The sequence below is a fragment of the Schistocerca nitens genome, chromosome 8 (genome assembly GCF_023898315.1).
Source record: "Schistocerca nitens isolate TAMUIC-IGC-003100 chromosome 8, iqSchNite1.1, whole genome shotgun sequence".
In the NCBI taxonomy this organism is placed as follows: Eukaryota; Metazoa; Arthropoda; class Insecta; order Orthoptera; family Acrididae; genus Schistocerca; species Schistocerca nitens.
The window spans coordinates 253,526,567-253,544,320 of NC_064621.1; the positions used below are offsets into that span (position 1 = coordinate 253,526,567).

Here is a 17,754-nt window from a genome sequence, read left to right on the forward strand (position 1 = left end):
AGCACTTAGCGACTTACAACAAACTATAAACATAATTTCATACCTTTCTAAACTTTTCCTCTCATACTTAACATCACATATTAAACACATTAACGGATTTGTAGTGTAATAAGAAGTTTGAAGCTGCTTTATACAGGGAGTTAGACTTTAAGAAACTGGCTGTTTACTGGTTACTTACTACTTGGAAAGAAGTGCTTGGGGGCTATGGACAACCTACATCCCGTAGGAATGGGAATGAAAATGAGGTGCCATTGAAGCATAACTCAGGAACACTTGAAGTAGTTTCAGCCAAAGTTGTTACGTGTATTGTGTATTGTGTGTGTATTGAACCGGGGACCTAGAAACGACGCAGACGCTTCGTCCCCGCCGCAGCCCTCAGTGGTTCACAACCCCACAACAGGCTACAGCAAGCAGTCCACTCACCCCACCGCCGCCTCACACCGAATCTAGGGTTATTGTGCGGTTCGGACCCCAGTGGAAGCCCGCCCCCTTCCCCCCCCCCCCGCCCCCCCCCTATGGGAACGTCTCATATCAGACGACTCTAACCCCAAACGTTCGGAAACGACCTGGTGGTGTTTATCTCCTGTATAAACCTGATTTGGAATCTTTTTTTAAAAGCATGAAACGCAACGTCTTTCGTATAAGTACTGTTCAGAGTACCAACCAGCATAAGCACAGCAGCGAGCTAGTAATTTCATCAAGTGTTTCGGGATCTCAGATCAAGACACACGGCTGAAAATCACGGATAAATTACACGCTCTGGTATTCTGTGGTAAGAAATCGTCCTCAGAACTTTCTACCAACAGTATCAGCATTTCTATTGCGGAACCCATACGCAAATACTATTTCGGCGATCTCGGCATTTTTAAATATGTGCATTCAGTACATATTTAATAATATACATGCTTAAACGCTGCGGTTGAACTGGCCAACAAATTTGTGTCACAATCACAGTTGAAACATTCAGTTCCCGAACTCAAGCACAGTTTAACAAGTCAAAAGAGAAATAGCATTCAATGGCTAAACCTTTTGCAACTGGATTACCAACACGCGAAATGAAAACTTATCTCTGTAACCTGCTGCACCTCTGTAACCTGCTGCACCTCTGACTTACGTTAAGCGATGTTTCATTCGAATCATCTCTAATACAACCTCCTAAAAGTCTTATTAATCTCCGTGTAACTCCCTGTATAAAATTCATTCTGGATCATTTTTATATAAAAATTCCGTAAGTTCTGTGATAGTGGCTCTGAGCACTATGGGACTTAACTTCTGAGGTCATCAGTCCCCTAGAGCTTAGAACTACTTAAACCTAACTAACCTAAGGACATCACACACATCCATGCCCGAGGCAGGATTCGAACCTGCGACCGTAGCGGTCGCGCGGTTCCAGACTATAGTGCCTAGAACCGCTCGGCCACTCGGGCCGGCGTTCTGTGATAGTGCACAGAGCATAAAGGTATCACAGCACTCATAAGCAAGTTCCAATCTACTATATAAATTTAAAATGGTCCTGAAAGCGAAGTTTAGGCACGTCTTGTTTTGTTGTGCACAAAGAAGCAGGCAATCTAAATAAAGTTCGTGAGACACCTGTCACTATAAGAAGACGTGGATATTACAGAAACCTCCACTTTTTCCCAGTTCTGCTAATGGCTGACGAATAGTATCTTGCGAAACTTAATTTTTTGCAGACAATGGGTCCCAAAAATGTAAAGCAAATAAATAATGGTACCGGTCATGTTCAGTCTGGAAGGCATCGTAAGAGACTGTTTTTTTTATGCTTGGTTCCAAAAAATAAAATACCGGTGTGCATTTGGTATTTCGACAGTGGGGAGGAAGAAACTTTTTGTGCTAAATTTTAATTGAAAACTGCTCTCTGTTTTAGGGAATGACGATGCAAATGTGGTCAAACTTTCAAATTTTGTGAAGTGGCAGGACTTCAACATAAGAACACTGGTTGGAGAGCTTAGCGTATTGTAGATTGTCAGGTTTGTCATTCTGTGCTCCTATAGTCAAGCAGCCACATTTAGCTGTTGCCGTGTTTTACATAATTTCATTCGAGTTTTTCTTTCTATTGCAAGTTGTAGAATGGGCTATAAACATGATCGAAGATCCATATTTATCTACTTTTGTAGCAGCTTGAAATCTTAAGCAGACTTGACTGAATATTTATGCATCATTTTTAGTATTGTGTGACACTGTGAATGTGTGTGTGTGTGTGTCTGGTTTTAGATATGGTCCTATTGAAGGTGGTATGCCCTTTCCTTTACAACCTTTCAGCTGTATTACCCAAGAGCTCTAGAAGGATTTCCTTTTGCATACGTTGAGGACTAATTTCACGATATACATGCGCAAATTCGCGAACTCCGTATCATTATGTGTAAATTCTTGTCCAGAAGAAACAGATGGTCGAAAGGGTTCTTCGCGGCAAGTTTTATCGATAGCAAATGGAATCCTGTATTCAGTAGTGGAATGACGTTAAAAGCAAATTTTTATCCCCGAAAACGATGATACCGGACTCGAAGGTGAAATTCATGTTCGAAACGTCGAAATCACTGTAACTAACGGTTCTCTGTTAACCTGTTAATAGCCAGAGGATTGCTGACGCTTCGCTCAAGCTGGAAAAATTCCCCGACGTCTGCATCATGCCACACACACGAACAAACACAAACACGTGCGTACAGCGTATGCAGGTGCGAAGGAGCCAAGGTCTGACGACGGAAGGCTTCGAGGTCATCCCTCCCCCGACTCTCTTTCTCCGCTTAAATTGCTCACATCCGCGAGACAAAACTGCTTTGCAATTCCGATCTGAGCCAATTCGCGGAAATAGCTCCCCGCACGGCATCAGCAAGAGCGCATTCCCTGCCGCTTCTGCACTCTCTCTCTCTCTGTCACACACACACACACACACACACACACACACACACACGCTTTGTTGACCTTTACCGTTTTAGCCTCATCGTGGAGCTGTCACTCGAGTGGCCTAGTTATAGCGTACATACCGTCCGGGACTTTACGTGCCCTTGAAGGCCGCAATGAAGCCAACTTTTATTTTGGGCTTTTTACTGCCCGCCGCTCACGCGTCTCTCGCACGCAAGCAAGCACGTCACACTTGCGCGGGGGAAGGGAGAGACGGAGGTAGAGGCCGGCAGATCACAGATACGGACACGTGAGCACCGGCAGCCCGTCTCCTGCACGAGACCGGAGGCACGAGTCGACTGCGAGTCCCGAGGTCAACGCATGCACTACGTGGTCTCGTGCGTAATACACGTGCCCGCCTCACGGTCTTCGTCGTGTGACCGGCAGGAATTCTAAGGAAACAAAACAAGCAACTCTCCGCACAAACACTTTCCTAGGTATTCTTATTTTAGCGTCACACATGAGCCCACATACTTTGTGGTAACTGAGTGATATACCAGCACCAGCGTTAAACAGAAATAAACTTTTCACTGGTCAGGTATGACCCGTGTGATAATAAGAACTAAGAGAAGTATAGATGTCAGAATTTTCACTCAGAGTGAAATGTGCGCTTATTTGAGCTTCGTGGCACGTAAAAGTGTGACGTTTGCGTTTCGAGAGAACTGCTGTATCGACTAAGCTATATATGACCCACGATCCGCCCTCACACAGCTCCAGTGAAGGGAAAAGAGAGGTATTGGTGACTGTGTAACTGTGGGGATGGATCGTGTATCGTACTTGGACTTCTCACTTGCGGTACACTTACCCGCGAAAGACAGAGGTCCCACGTTCGAGTCTCAGTCCGGCACACAGTTTTTTCAGCCAGCAATTTTCCCTTCAGTGCATACTTCACTGAAAATTTATTCCAGAAACAATCCCCAAAACTGAGATAAGCCAGTTTCCAGTATGTTCTTTCTACTGGGACGATCCCTGTAAGGTAGTTGGAAGAACGTTTGGGAAGTAGTTCAGTTAGGAAAGAGGTACTGGCGGAAGTGGAGTGTAAGGGCTGTTCATGAGTCGCACTAGTATATCTCAATCGGTAGGGCACTTGCCCTGGAAGATAGAGGTCACAGGTTCGATTTTCCGTCCACCGCACGTTTTTAACCTGCCACCAAGTTTCATCAATGTCCATGCCCTTCCTTTGTTGTCATCAATGTTTAATCCAGCAGTGCAATGTGCTGCCGTTATGAGCGCGAATCTATGGAAACCAATGCAGGACGCGATCGTCTCGAGTTGCTTTTGGCGAAGAGATGGGTGCCTGAAATATTCTAAACTCTGAAATCCAACCTGAAGGTGTAGCAGTCCCCGAATTTTTCGCCAGTTAGTGTGTATACAACTCTTCTATGGCCACAATTCATGCCTTTCGCAACACTCATACAACAAATACACAAACACACAAAAACACCAATACCCACACACAGTAGTGAAAGATTTGTTTCCGTTTCCACTGGTACCAAAATCGTGTGGCGCAATTTGACCTGATTGGCCACAGTAAATAGCTAAAATTACACTACAAAATTATTCAGCTCAAATATTACGATCGCATGTTGAACAAAGACTTCATCATATTTGCGTCTGCCGACTCCATGTCGTCCACTCTATTCGATATATCTCTTAGTGCTAAAATTCGTACAGACACACGTGTATTAGCTAAACCTGTTGTTTCACCGACGTTTTTAAGTTCAGAACCAGACAACTGGGCAATCGAATATCATTCTGCACAAGCTGATCACTTATAGGAAACGACGAGACGTACACATCCGTTGCTCTTTGTGGAGACTTGTTTGTTTAAAGATATTGTTAGAGGGCAAATTTACAACTACTCTGTCCCAATGTCACTCGCAACAGTGCTTTCGACGCATAACTAACAGAGGTGTACTGCTGCATTCACTCTGTAGGATACAATATCGACAAAACTGAAAAGACAGATGCAATCCGATAGAGTTATTTACTGCCTCTAAAAGTGTTGTAAAGGCAGTGCTTCCTGTTTCTGCGAAAGATTTTTTCTTCTTTTAGCTTATTTCCTCGACACAAAAATAACATGTACGTACTACTGGAACAGTACATTTGAGGCTTCAATATATATATAAGTTCAGATATACTTTTTATGAGGGGTAGGTAATGTACATGTTAAAATGACCTCATAGTTAATTTTACTTATGAAAAGCATCACAGTCATCTGTCTGTATGTCCTCTACTATCGCAGATTCGTATAACAACCATCATCGCAATATATATGACGTATCACCTCTTGAGTAAGGAGGAAAGTTCAGGAAGATTTACACTTACTATTTAAATTTATACTAACCACTTACCAGATGTTAATTCTGCTGGAAATAACCGCAGAGAAATTTTTTCAAACGGTAATTGAATGATATGAGGAACAAATTATGACGAAAGATGAGTGGGACGTTATGTCCAGCTGCGAAGTCTGAAGCTAATCGCTGCTGCACAGTTTCTTCGAATGGTCTTTCAAAAAAGATAAATGCAACTGCCTCATAATTTCAAATCACTTAGAATATACTAGACAACGTTAGTAATTTTGGTACTGCGCACATTAATAGAATTTTGCGATGGGACTGTCTGTTTATGATGGCTACTGATAATAGCTTATTGTTCCTAACACTTAATTTTTTGAAGAAATAGTTTCTATCTCTACACAGATGAAGTGACTCCAGTGCATTTCATTAACTGATTTACTAAATGTGCGAACATCGAAACTCCTGTTGAAAGATATTTCGGACTTGCAACTTTTCGTCGTTAACTATTCGATCAAGTCACGATACCTCGACTCGACACATTCCCGTCATTCTGGAGTGACTTTCAGTCTTCGATCACTCATCTGAGGACAACTGGAAGGCGCCCAATCGACATATCGTGGAGTGCAGTTAATGATGAACAGCTGCAATTCAGAAATTTATTTGAACATCCAATTCGCTGGGAACCTTTCAAAAATTCACCGTTGAACTCCTGATTTTGATAGTAAAGTCATAAATAGTAAGCCACGTTGAGCTACCGTGGCATTCACAGGTGACAGACATTACTGTTGTTCGGTAAATAACTTTTTGTAAATTTTCGATAACTTTCATGCTGAAATGGTCTTGTTGATTAATAAAATTAATAACTTCGTGTGTGATAATATATTGCCAATGCCTTTCGTAATTTAATCAACTGCTTAGTCAAATTTCAGATTAAAAATTTTAAAAGAATTAATTTCTAAAAGGTTTGTTTATTTTGTGTGCGTTTCGCTACCTTCGGATTGAGGCGAGTACGGAGTTTAGTGTTTAGCGAATGAATCTCGTTGGTATTAGACAGTCTGATTGCCTGATAGTTAACTTAAAAAAGGTCCCAGAAACAACAGGATTAACTAACATATGTGTGTCTGTACGAATTTAACATTAAGATACACCGAGAGAAACGTAGATGTCATGGAATAGGCCTACGTGGCTACGACGCAGCATGATTTTGTTCAACATGCGACTGTAATATTTGATCTGAATATTTTTTATAATGTCATGTTAATTACTGTTATGGGAAAGGTATTTACCACGCTCAATCACTTCGATTTGTTCACACCATTTCGATACCCACAGCAGTGGTAAACATTCTTTTACAATTTAAGCATGTATGTATGTATGTATGTGTGTGTGTGTGTGTGTGTGTGTGTGTGTTCAAATGGTTGAAATGGCTCTGAGCACTAAGGGACTTAACTTCTGAGGTCATCAGTCCCCTAGAACTTAGAACTACTTAAACCTAACTAACCTAAGGACATCACACACATCCATGCCCGAGGCAAGATTCGAACCTGCGACCGTAGCGGTAATGCGGTTTGAGACTGTAGCGCCTAGAACCGCTCGGCCACTCCTGCCGGCTCTTTCTCTCTCTCTCTCTCTGTGTGTGTGTGTGTGTGTGTGTGTGTGTTTGTGTGTTTGTGTGTGTGTGTGTGTGTGTGTGTGTGTGTGTGTGCGTGTGTGCGTGTGGTTCAAAATGGTTCAAATGGTTCTGAGCACTATGGGACTTAACTGCTGTGGTCATCAGTCCCCTAGAACTTAGAACTACTTAAACCCAACTAACCTAAGGACATCACACACATCCATGCCCGAGGCAGGATTCGAACCTGCGACCGTAGCTGTCGCTCGGTTCCAGACTGTAGCGCCTAGAACCGCTCGGCCACTCCAGCGGGCCTGGTGTGTGTGTGTGTGTGAGTGTGTGTGTGTGTGTGTGTGTGTGTGTGTGTGTGTGCGTATGTGCGTCTACACCGTAGAAATCATGGACTGTAGCCATAGAAGAGCTGTACATACAGTAACTAGTGAAAAAGAGGGAATCTGATTCCCCTTCACGTCGTTACAGATTTCGTGAATGTTTCAGGCACCCATCTTTTCTCCAGAAGCAATTTGTGACGACTGAATCCTGCGTAAAGTTTCACAGACTCTCACTCACAGCGATACCAGGTTGCAATGATGGATTAAACATTGTGACTGATGACAATAAAGAGAGGGGATGGAAAGTATTTCCAGGAAAATCTTTGTTCAGATTTAATTTTCCGGACGCTACCTGATGTGAAATTAGGCTTTATCGTGCCCACATTCAGGTTCGGAGTACTCCTCTACTGACTTATTCAATAAATTCAAGCGTGCAGCTTCAGAACTTCCCTTTTTTTCTGCCGGTAACTCCGCAGTATACCTTCCGGAAACGTTCCGAATGAGCCGAGGGATTGAAGTCACACGACGGGCGTCCCCCATTTAAACCTAAGGGTCGCACGATGGCGATGGAACAGCATATATTCATGCGGCAAAAGAAATTACATCAACTTCTCGTAACTGGTGGAGATACGAAACTCCAAGTCAGTACTTTTGAAACACACTGAATTGTCGATCGAAACGGCACTATGGCGACGTATTTGATAGCTAATGAAAGCAAGGGCAGAATTTAGTGATTTCTCAGAGTAGAAATTTCTGTCACGATAATTTAAATCCTTACCTAGGAAAGCTCTTACTGCTTCTTTCACTGCCGAGTCCCATATGGCCGAAGCCGACATCAGAAAATAACAGTGAGTTGTCGGCATCGACGCACATCTCTGATGCAGTGGATTTACTCGGCTGTAACAGCCGCGTGTGTTCTCGATGTCACATGCATCTTTCATGAAATGATGTCGCCGCCTGCCCGATGTATGAGAGGCCACACTCTCAGCGTATCTTGAAAACCCCAACCTACCAGAGCATAAAAGCAGCCTTTATGGAGCCGAGAAACGTCGGCATCTTCCATGGATCAAGCGCACGTGTGTGCTGCAGCTTCAAGCAAGAATTTGGCTGGAGATTATATGACCGAAGTATCTTTGGAAGAAAATGGGTAGCTTTAATTGCAAGCCAAAATGTAATGGATCAGTAACATAACCATTTCGTTAGATGTCTAGGTAGGCATATCACGATCAAAGAAAGAACATCTCTGTATGTATTCTGAGCAGAGTCAATCGCTAGTAAATAAAGTTGAAGTCCAGCTATATACGTTTTAACTGTGTAGTTTGTAACGAGTTACTGAACAGATAACTTTACGTTTATTTTTGTATTTATTTTTTAGATTTATTTTACTATTGGTATTTTGAAGAACAGTAGCTATCCCTGCTACGCAACATACAGTATTACAAAACACAATCCATTCACGAAATGTGTTGGCCGCTGTGAATGTGGACCACCTTCGGCTATATATTGGAATGACGACAGTGAAAAATTGTGTCAACACGGCCCTTAACTCGGATTTCGCTCTTGACCGAGCGATTGCCTTAATCGCTTCGGCTAATTTCAAAAAGTCGTCGTTTATGTGTCACGAGCTGCACTCGTACGTTATATCTATTCCTTCCCAGGAAAGACATATTTATTGAGAATCGAAGGCCTGGTATTGGCGGATAAATACGAAACAGCAGCCTCTGTGTTGTTAAGAATTACGATGCTGAATTTCTTCTGACATGCATCCATATCCGAAACAACATTGCATCGTACTTGTTAACAACACAGCCACTGTTATTTCGTAAACCATCTATAAATGATATGAGGGAAGTTTATAAATATTGTACAATCGTAATAAGAAACTATAAATGTATGAAGTTAAAATACGTGTTTTTATGTATACTGGATGCATTATTATTATTTTCGATTATTCCCATTTAAAGAGAGCGTTTGAACTTGAATTCCTTTATGATGATTGTTTATATTTTTTCTGAGCCCAAATTTTCTTCATGTGTTCACTGTGTTGTTTCTTTCGCTCCGCTGTCCATTTGCATCATGGTCTCTTCTGTGTTGTGGTGTCAAATTTATGTTTTTTGATGATGTTCCTGAATTCAGTTCTATTTTCTGCATAGTTTAATGTTATGTGTGCTTGTCTGAGGTCCTCTTCAACTTCTTTAATCCATTTTGTTTTTCCCCTGCCTGAGTTGATGACTTTAAGAATTCGCTTTGAAATTCTGTTTTCATTCATCCTGTGGATTTGTCCATAGAACTGCATTCTTCTTCTCCTTATTGTATCCGTAATCATGTCTGTGTATTTATATACACTCCTGGAAATTGAAATAAGAACACTGTGAATTCATTGTCCCAGGAAGGGGAAACTTTATTGACACATTCCTGGGGTCAGATACATCACATGATCACACTGACAGAACCACAGGCACATAGACACAGGCAACAGAGCATGCACAATGTCGGCACTAGTACAGTGTATATCCACCTTTCGCAGCAATGCAGGCTGCTATTCTCCCATGGAGACGATCGTAGAGATGCTGGATGTAGTCCTGTGGAACGGCTTGCCATGCCATTTCCACCTGGCGCCTCAGTTGGACCAGCGTTCGTGCTGGACGTGCAGACCGCGTGAGACGACGCTTCATCCAGTCCCAAACATGCTCAATGGGGGACAGATCCGGAGATCTTGCTGGCCAGGGTAGTTGATTTACAACTTCTAGAGCACATTGGGTGGCACGGGATACATGCGGACGTGCATTGTCCTGTTGGAACAGCAAGTTCCCTTGCCGGTCTAGGAATGGTAGAACGATGGGTTCGATGACGGTTTGGATGTATCGTGCACTATTCAGTGTCCCCTCGACGATCACCAGTGGTGTACGGCCAGTGTAGGAGATCGCTCCCCACACCATGATGCCGGGTGTTGGCCCTGTGTGCCTCGGCCGTATGCAGTCCTGATTGTGGCGCTCACCTGCACGGCGCCAAACACGCGTACGACCATCATTGGCACCAAGGCAGAAGCGACTCTCATCGCTGAAGACGACACGTCTCCATTCGTCCCTCCATTCACGCCTGTCGCGACACCACTGGAGGCGGGCTGCACGATGTTGGGGCGTGAGCGGAAGACGGCCTAACGGTGTGCGGGACCGTAGCCCAGCTTCATGGAGACGGTTGCGAATGGTCCTCGCCGATACCCCACGAGCAACAGTGTCCCTAATTTGCTGGGAAGTGGCGGTGCGGTCCCCTACGGCACTGCGTAGGATCCTACGGTCTTGGCGTGCATCCGTGCGTCGCTGCGGTCCGGTCCCAGGTCGACGGGCACGTGCACCTTCCGCCGACCACTGGCGACAACATCGATGTACTGTGGAGACCTCACGCCCCACGTGTTGAGCAATTCGGCGGTACGTCCACCCGGCCTCCCGCATGCCCACTATACGCCCTCGCTCAAAGTCCGTCAACTGCACATACGGTTCACGTCCACGCTGTCGCGGCATGCTACCAGTGTTAAAGACTGCGATGGAGCTCCGTATGCCACGGCAAACTGGCTGACACTGACGGCGGCGGTGCACAAATGCTGCGCAGCTAGCGCCATTCGACGGCCAACACCGCGGTTCCTGGTGTGTCCGCTGTGCCGTGCGTGTGATCATTGCTTGTACAGCCCTCTCGCAGTGTCCGGAGCAAGTATGGTGGGTCTGACACACCGGTGTCAATGTGTTCTGTTTTCCATTTCCAGGAGTGTAATTCTGATGTTGGTCTCTTCTTCCAGATTCCTTGCTCTTGTATCGGGCCAAAAATTTTCCTGAGAATTTTCCTTTCTTGTTTCTCTATTTCTTTGATTTTAGTTTACCCACCTATTTGTGTTGTTTCAGATGCATACAGTGCCTCTGGAAGTACAACAGTGTTGCAGTGCCTCAATTTTGCGTTAATGGACATGGACGTTTTGTTATAATAGTTCCACGTGTGTTTATATGCTTCCTGTAGTTTTTTTATTCTTTATTCATTGGCCTTTAGGTTGATCCCTGATGGCTGGATGATTTCTCCCAGGTACTTAAAATGTGGCACTTGTACGATTTTCCCGTGGGTTGTCACAGTAGGAAATTTGTCTTGTGGCACTCTTTCTATGTACTGGGTTTTCTCATAGGAAATTTGCAGGCCAGTTCTTTGTGCAATTTCGTGTAACTTCTCTATGGCGTTAGTGGCTTCTTTTCTATTATTTGTGAGGATTGCAAGGTCATCTGCAAGAGCTAAACACCTCACATTGAATCTATTATCTTTTCTAATGCCAATTTGGATTCCTTTGACTTCTTTTCCCATGTCCTGATAATTTTTTCAAGAATGATATTAAAGAGTAATGGTGAAAGTCCGTCACCCTGTCGCACTCCAGTTTGGATTTCAAATGGCTCAGAGATATCCCCCATAAATTTGACCTTGGAGACTGTGTCAGTTAATGTCTGCCGAATGATTGCTCTTGTCTTTCTGTCAATGCTGAATTCTTCCAGCGTGTTGCAGAGCGCTACTCTGTCTATTGAGTCTAGGCCTTTTTAAAATCTACAAAAGTGACCACTGTGTTTCGGGTGTTTCTCATCTGGAGAATCATTTTCAGATTCCAGATCTGTTCTATACATGATCGTCCCTTGCGAAAACCAGCCTGGTATTCTCCTATTTGTGGGTTAGCTTGTTCTTCTAATCTATTCATGAGAACTTTTGATAGGATTGTATATGTGACCGTCACGAGTGAGATACCCCTGTAATTATTTGGTTCAGTTTTGTCCCCTTTTTTTTTGGAGTGGATGGATGAGTGCGCATTTCCATTCAGAAGGGATCTGTTCTCTTTCCCAAATGTTTAATATGATTTTGTGGATTTTTCCTGTTAATCTTTCATCATTTAACTTCCATAGTTCTGCAATAATTCCATCTTCTCCTGGGACTCTATTGTTTTTCAGTGTCTTGATAATTTCTGCTATTTCGTTGATGGTTGGTGGTTTAGCGTCGGGATTTGGTGTAGACGTCTGGTAGTGAATATCCTCTTTAGGTCTTTCGCAGTTGAGAAGTTTGTTGAAATAGTGTGCGAGGATTTGGCAGTTATTCTTTGTGTTATTTTCTAGTGAACCATCCGGTTTCTTGAAGCAAAGATTGGGTGGCTGGTATCCTGCAATATGTTTTTTAAACGTCTTATAAAAATTCCTGGTGTTGTTCTTCTTAAAGTCTTGTTCTATCTCATCCAGTCGCTGTTTGTCATAATTTCTTTTTTCCCTCCGAATTGTTTTCGATGTTTGTTTTCGGATTACTAGAAATTGTTGCCATTTTTCTGATGTTTTGTGACTATTTCATTTTTTCCAGGCATTGGTCCTTTCTTCTATTGCTTGGTCACATATTATATTCCACCACCTGTGTTTTCTTCTTCTCGGGGGTTGACCCAATTTCATCGCGGTTTTGAGGACGTCCACAAGTTCTGTCCAGTTTGTGGTGTTTGTCTGACTAATTTCTTGTAAGATGTTTTCCTTGTTGCGTTTTATGTATTCGGGGTCTAGTCTCAGCACTTTGTTTAGTTTTTGCTTTTTTCTATTGGGTTGTAATCTGGTCTTTATCTGTAGAAGATGGTGGTCTGATTCAAAAAATCCTCTTCTCGTTTTCACATTCAGAATTTCTGCTTTATTACTCTTGGAGATGGCCACATGGTCTATCTGGAATTCACCCAACATTGTGTTGGACGACTTCCAAGTATACAGTTTCTTGTTGGGTTTTCAAATTGTGTTGACATAAATTTTCGCAAAAGCTTATCAGTCTTTCCCCATTCTTGTTAGTTCTCTTGTGAGCTGTATGTATTCCAGTGATTTTCCTGTATTTTTTCTCTTTGCCTAATTGTGCGTTAAAGTCGCCTAACAAGATTATTACATAGTGTTTGGTAATTTTGTTTGTCGTCTCTTCAAGGTCATTCCAGAAGTCATCCACTTTCTGGGGGTTCTTCTTGTTATAGTTGTTTGTGGGTGCGTGTGCGTTGATCAAGCTATATGCTTTGTTGGCCGATTTGACGGAGAGCGTTGATATACGTTCTGAGGCAGACTGGAAGTCAGTGACAGAGTCGCTGATAGATTTGTGGACTACAAATGCTGTACCGAACTGTTTGAGTCCATTCTCATTAGTTTTAACTGCTGGTTTTCCTTTGTAGATCCTGTAGTTGTCTGTGTCAAAATGGTTTTCATCCGTAAATCGTGTTCCCTGGATTGCAAGGATTTTGATCTGGAAGTTTTGCAGCACATCTGTAAGTTGTTTGATCTTACCAAGTTTGAAGAGAGTATTATTATTAAGTGTACCGATGAAGTGTCTTTGTTTTGTGTGTAATAATTGGGATGTCGTCTGGCTCTCAACCTTAGGCGTAACATGATGCTCCTGGTCCCCCGGAATCCGATGACCAGGTAAAGCCAGCCTAGCGACTGGTGCCCGGGGTAGTGGATTCATTCCTTGTGTTATCATCATGTTTGGTTTTCAAGTTGAAAACTAACTTGGTGGTGGTCCTTCCGAGGAAAGGTCACGAGGAATACCACTTGATTGTTGAGATCAAGAAAGTTGCTGCAGCCGCACCATCTAGGCGTACAGACGCTGACCCCTAACCGCTGGATACCAGGCAGACGTTAGTGGATTTCGGTTGATAGTTTTGGTCCACCCCGGGTATTTTATATCCCCGGTACCCTCCATACTGGATGCATTATTATTATTATTTATTACTATACACATACAAATACCACAAAATTTTCAACTCTGTATGCATTGTAACTTCATTTACGCAATAATTTCTGTTTACGGTGCTATTAATTCGAGTGTCGTTGGAGCAGGCCGACGACTTCAGTGACGAACTACGAGAATCTTATCAGCAGAGAAGACGGGAAAGGTTTTCTCCATGATGGTGGATGTAGACATTACTATCAGCACAATATAGAAGAGACAGGTAGCCATTCTTCCTTGTGGCTGAATATTTGACATGGTCAGAACGAAATGAAGGGCAGAAAAACTGCGATATGAAGATGAAAGCTGTGACACGGAAACTTTAGTAGATGATAATTGTGTAACAAAGAAAGAAAACCTCTACAGATTCCGTACTAAGAATATGGTAATAATACAGGGTTAGTAGAAAGGTTTTACATCTGGTGATCATGGGGGCCATTTGCAACACACCTCATCATCGGCACTTGCACGGCTGAGCCATCTCCTAGGGAGATGCTCAGGGTTTCAGAAAATATGAAATATGGAGACACTGTGAGAAATGCATGCTTGAACATAAATGCAGATGCTAGCTAAACCTGCAGGTTGTATTTGACCGCGAACGGCACCTGATCACTGAACTCAACACCTTGCAAGTGGCGATCGTGCCAGAAGAGTGTTCTGTGTTGTTGAGGGTGATTTATGACGGAGATAAGTATATTCGAGTTCAAAAATGTTCAAATGTGTGTGAAATCTTATGGGACTTAACTGCTAAGGTCATCAGTCCCCAAACTTACACACTACTTAACCTAAATTATCCTAAGGACAAACACACACACCCGTGCCTGAGGGAGGACTCGAACCTCCGCCGGGACCAGCCGCACAGTCCAAGACTGCAGCGCCTGAGACCGCTCGGCTAATCCCGCGTGGCAGTATATTCGAAGATGGTCAAATTGTTGGTGCTTCTGTAACCGAGATAGCCGAAGCGTTTCGTGTTTCAAGAGGCACCGTGTCCAATATTTTTAACCCATAAATGGAAAGTGGAGAAACAGCATCCGCTAAGGAAGAACACGAAGCTTCTGTTGAGTGATCGTGACAGAAGATCTTTCAATAGAATTGTGACGAAAACTAAGGGGATCACAGTTGCAAAAATCATTGCAGAATTGATTGTTACACTCGCGAACCTCTCAGCACGAAGACAACACAAAGGGGGCTCCATAAGCAGGCAATCGCACGACTGGCTGGACTTTCAAAACCATTCATCAGGGATGCAAACTCCAGTAGCAGGAAAACATGGTGTGAAGCCGCAAAATCTGGTCTATGGAGAAATGGAAGTAAATCATTTGATTCGATGAGCCTTGTTTCACACTGTATCTAACTTCTGGCCGATTTTACGACCCGAGAGTGAATTATGGAGGCGAGTCCATGATGATTTCGGCAGCCATACCGTGGTATTTCATGTGTCCTACAATCGTTACCGAAATTCGCACGATTTTGGGGAAGAATGGTACAATATTCACCTGAAAACAATACCGGATCTATATTTATCCATTTAGGGACGACTGGAAGCTGTTGTGAATGACGACGGCTTTCTTGATCTATATTAGTCATGGAAATGGGTAATGTTTTTGGTTTTCTGATATTTTTGTCTACTTTCTGTGTGTTCAGCTGTTCCAGTACAGCCAGATGGGAGTGGGGAAGCGCACCATATGTTGCAAGATGAAGTTGCTGAAGTCTTCTTGCAATTTAGGTAGAGCCGAGAATGTGTCGAGGTAGCAAATTCAAACACATTCCCTTTGTTTATTGTCGTTCATGTTCGATGAAGAACCTTTTCTGTTCCGAAAAACCAAAACTGAGCTGATTAAATTGATCGTTTGTGTGAAATGTCGCTTCCTCACTAAATATTAAGGTCTTTGAAGAGCCGTTGTCATTCACCATCCTTGATAACGTCTCGGTGCAGAAGACAGATCGTAAAACATAATATCCTCAAGAGAGTGCCTGGACCAACTGCAATAAGTACTATTTCACGCGCAAGCGTATCTGCAGCATTTAAGGAATGGTTGGTTGTGGTATCTGAAGCTTACAGCTGTCTCGAGGTACTGATTTCAGTGGGCTTTTCTGGAAAGCTGCTCGAACGCAATCAACATTTTGCTCCGCAACAGAATGCCGACCAGGACTTTCGACTTTGTAAGTGCAGCTCTTCTCTCATAACTGTTTGTATCAGACAAAAAAATGGAGGTTGTGCTAGGTGGCGCCAGGTGAAAGTGTGTGCGAAATTACCAATTAGAAGCAGCTACTGACCACAGTTTTGCTAACTGAACATTACACCAGGTGTTGTGTTTCAGCGTAGTTGTCATTATTTGGACTATCGGTCCCTAGCAACAGCAGCCTGCAACAAAGGAGTTGCGCCAGTACGTAAACGAAGATTGAGGAGATACCCTATTAACAGGTTAAGGGTTGAAGGGAATAGGTTCTACCGTTTCGTTTGTCTGTAGTTTTGAGAGTGTAAATTTCTTTTCTGTCCACTCTTTACTCTCTGAAGAGCCAAAGAAACTGGTACACCTACTAATATCGTGTAGGATCCCGGCGAGCACGCAGAAGTGCCGCAACACGATGTGGCACGGACTCGAGTGATGTCTAAAGTAGTGCTGGAGGGAACTGACACCATGAATCCTACAAGACTGTCCATAAATCCGTAAGAGTACAAGGGGGTGGAAATCTCTTCTGAACAGCACCTTGCAAGGCATCCCAGATACGGTAAATAATGTTCATGTTTAGGGAGTATTGTGACCCCCGGAAGTGTTTAAACTCATAAGAGTGTTCCTGGAGCCACCCTGTAGCAATTACGGACTCATGGGGTGTCGCATTGTCTTCCTGGAATTGCCCGAAGCTCTCGGAATGCACAACGGACATGAATTGATGCAAATGATTAGACTGGGTGCTTACGTACGTGTCACCTGTCAGAGTGGTATCTAGAGGTATCATGGGCCCCATATCACTCCAACGGCATACGCCCCACACTGTTATAGAATCTCCACGAGCTCGAGCAGACCCCTGCTGACACGCAGGCTCCATTTATTCATGAGGTTGTCTCCATACACTGTACGTCCACCCGCTATATACAATTTGAAACGTGGCTCGTCCGACCAGGCAATATGTTTTGGGTCATCAACAATCCAATGTCAGTGTAGAAGCGGCCAGCGAGGCGTAAAGCTTTGTGTCGTGAAGTCATCAAACGTACGGAAGTGGGCCTTCTGCTCCGAAATCCCATATCGATGATGTTTCGTCGAATGGTTCGCACGCTGACACTTGTTGACGGCCCAGCATTCAAATCTGCAGCAATTTCTGTAAGCGTTGCAGTTCCGACATTTCGACGTTCTCGTCAGTCGTCGTTGGTCTCGTTCTAGCAGGTTGTTTTTCCGGTCGTAGCGATGTCGGAGATTTGATGTTTTGCCGGATTCCTGATATTCACGGTACGCTCGTGAAGTTATCACACAGGAAAATCGCGACCTCGGAGAATCTGTGTCCCATCGCTCGTGTTCCGGCTATAACACCACGTTCATACTCAATTAAGTTTTGATGACCTGTCATTGTAGCAGCAGTAATCGATCTAACAACTGTGCCAGACACTTTTTGTCTTATGCCGGGTGAAGCGAAATTCGCACACTCGGGTTTCGCAGCGCGACTCCTCACATGCCAGCGATAAAAAAATGTTTCTCAAAATTTCGTCCGGCGAGTACATCCGGCAGAAAAAGGACGTTAAAACTGTAACCACATGTCAGATACGTGGTTAAACAAGTAAGAAATAGACAGTTGAAACAAATGTTCTGGCATAAGACAGAATAAGTACAAAAACAATATTAATTTC

General features: G+C 43.5%; 1 non-coding gene across 1 annotated transcript; it reads right to left on the reverse strand.

Moving 5' to 3' along the window:
- Window positions 1-1,343: 1,343 nt before the first annotated feature.
- Window positions 1,344-1,427, reverse strand: Trnas-gga (transfer RNA serine (anticodon GGA)). Its single transcript is given in 2 exon segments — window positions 1,344-1,378; window positions 1,388-1,427. It is a non-coding gene; the product is annotated as a tRNA-Ser (tRNA).
- Between the last annotated feature and the right edge of the window lie 16,327 nt (window positions 1,428-17,754).